Source organism: Triticum dicoccoides, chromosome 7A, assembly GCF_002162155.2.
Source record: "Triticum dicoccoides isolate Atlit2015 ecotype Zavitan chromosome 7A, WEW_v2.0, whole genome shotgun sequence".
In the NCBI taxonomy this organism is placed as follows: domain Eukaryota; kingdom Viridiplantae; phylum Streptophyta; class Magnoliopsida; order Poales; family Poaceae; genus Triticum; species Triticum dicoccoides.
In genome coordinates this window covers 572,649,864-572,652,876 of record NC_041392.1, presented here as the reverse complement: position 1 = coordinate 572,652,876, position 3,013 = coordinate 572,649,864, and positions in this window count along the sequence as shown.

Below are 3,013 nucleotides of genomic sequence, written 5' to 3'. Positions count from 1 at the left end.
ATGGGACTGGGGAAGAACCTCATCAACATTCTAGACAAGATGCCGCTGAGCCGACAGGAGAAACGAGGACCTCAAGGTAATGATGTGGAAGAAGGCCATCATCCTCACCGAGAACTGCCAAATCTCCAGCAAGGCCGATGAACCTGATGCACCAGTGTACCATAGGCTGACATCGGTGCCATTACCTAACATCTCCCAATGAACCGCACCTGTCTATGGGTTCCTTCAGCCTTAACGCTGATGCCAGCGCTTCCTTCATCCTTAATGCCGACACCGGCGCTGTTAAACCACCATCTCTGATGGGATCACGGGTGCCATCAAATCGGACATCAGTCGCTTCCACAAGCACAATCGAGCTGAGAGCAGCGTGATGATGATAGAGAAAGATGAAGAAGAGGATGGGAGTATGCACGCTTGCAAGAGGCAACGGGTGAGTGAGGGGCCATCCGCCCTGGAGCTGCTGCATAGCGAACTGCCGGTGCGGCCGATATGGAAAGCATCAGTAGCGACGACGACATTGTAGGAGCACTTTTGGAGCATCACAAGGAGCAAAGGAGCCATTGTGTAGTATTGCAGTGCAAGCGACGTGATTAATTTTCTACAGAGTCAGGTTGCATTGGTCGCATTGGTCTTTCTTTCTACGTATTTACTGCAAAAATGACAAAAAGGTGGATGAGCTCCCAGGTAACACCGTAACAATAATATATTTTCAGATGTGAAAACTATTGGAAAATTTCCCCGTTTTGCTTCTGTGTGCGTGTAAATTTCCATGAAAATTGACGAGATTTGCACGACGTTTTTAAATAAGTTTTCATGATTTCAAATTAATCTATTAAAAAATTAATCATAAAAATATATTATTTTATGCAAATTTACACATGCTTGAAACATGAATATGTGCACTTTCAGATAATCCATTCGGTAGTATTAGCTATTTTTGTGAATTTATATAACATTTTACGTCTCTAGATAGCTTCTACATAGAGACTCACAATCGAGTAATAAATTTATATGTTTGATACAAGCGGCTGAACGAATTGGACGTCATAGTAGGAGAGCAACCGCCCAAGAAACTTGATAAAAAAACTTGATGTATAAGAAGGGGGAATATCCCACAAAAGTATATGGTGATGATGCATGAATACCCACCGGGCGCTCGGGTGATTCAAAGGTTCCCAAGAAATACCAATATAGATCACTAGACATAGATACTATAACATTTGTGCTATTATCAATACTTAAAATATGTTGTGAGAAACTGGCAACACAAGAAGGCCTACGGTGCTGGACATGGCGGATAAACATCATATTTAAATTACCTTGCTTAGATCAAACATAATAATTACAAGTCGTTTGCATACAATAAAACGATAAATATGTGTATGGAATAGTGGTGAACTCCATGTCGATCACCATCAGTCTACGTAACTCATAATCACAGTTAAATGACACAGGAGTTGGGGTTTGATGAATCAAGCAAAATAAGTTCATAAAATCGGGTCTGATGAACTAATGAAGGTGGATGTTTCTTTTCATAAACATTTAAAAGCAGGTTTCCGGGGACGACTACATTCACAGTGGGGATTACCGATGAAACATGCCACTTAATGCGAACATCATAACTTCATGGCTAAAGAGGCTTGAAGAAGAGCAACGAAGTGAAAAAATTGTACATTTATATTTAAATAATTTAACTACATACATTAATAGCTATAAATATGCCCTCCCTGACAAAACTATAATATGTTTTTCACTATCAAATTTAATCAAAAAGTTTGCAGTTATGATAACATATTCTAAAACCCATTATTGTTGAACCAGTTTTAGTGCCAAGTAATAATCGAAATTGATGATTTACCGTGTTGGTTTGACCACACAAAAAAGCAAATACCCAAATGTCAACAAATGGTTGTCTAAAATGCATAAATGATATATAATAAATTTCTAGCCGCGCAAATGCGCGGGTTGACCCGCTAGTTCCTTTTGAATTCACTTCTCTGAGTTCTGTTTATCTGGCTTCTACTAAATGGATCTAGGTTGCTCTGAGTATTGATCTAAAAAAGAAGTAACTTCATGTCAGGATGCAGTTCCTACGATGAGGGAAGTATGGTCAACCTCGAGATCATGTTTCCAAAATGAGGCTGGATTACACACAAGGTGCCAGTTCCCTAATGATGCTGGATTAGACACAAGGTGCAAATTCCCAGATGATGCTGAATTACACACAAGCCAGGTAGAGTCGTCAGTTGTTCGTGTCCTCGTGGCATTAGTAAAGGCTAAAAGAAAGCGTGCAGCAGCCCTTGAGAATGTAGCTGAGTTCCTGAAGAAGCGAAAAGAGCAATCAAATGCTCTCTTCACCCAAGCCAAAGAAGAGATGGAAGAAGCCAAAAATAAGCTAGCAGAGGCAGAGCAGGCTAGGCGTCTCCTGCTATCTAAAAATGTTGTCAATACAAAATTTCCTTCATAATAGCTAGGTTCAAATGTTTATCCAGTCAGCATGCCTGTTGTGATGTCCGTGCATCTACTAATGTGGCACAAAATGTTTTTTTCGGGTCATGTAATAACAGCAATTACTTTCCAAACAATAATACATGAAGCATTGGACATGGTATAGTTCACGCGCAAACCCGACATTCCAAGTTCAACTTCCACATCAAACTCATGTTCACAGATATCTGCACATTCATACATAATGTCGACAACCATGATTCACTTCAAAGCCAAAAAAATTCTGAGGAGAGTTATAAATAAAGAAAATCCTCTACTAGTTCCTGCTACCAGTGCGAGCACAACAAGTCAAGACCATGCGTAAATTAATTATATTGTAGTCATTTTTTGTGTTCTAAAATGACTGCCGGCTCGCGGAAGGACGTGTTGCCGGCACACGCGCGGATTCAATGAAGGCAGGCGGGGCAGTCTTAAGCTGGTTGCACGCGGCGAGGAGGCGTGCTCAGCCGGGCTTGCAGCGAGTGCAGCCCTCTTGGCCGACCGCCGGTTCAATGCCTGCGCTATG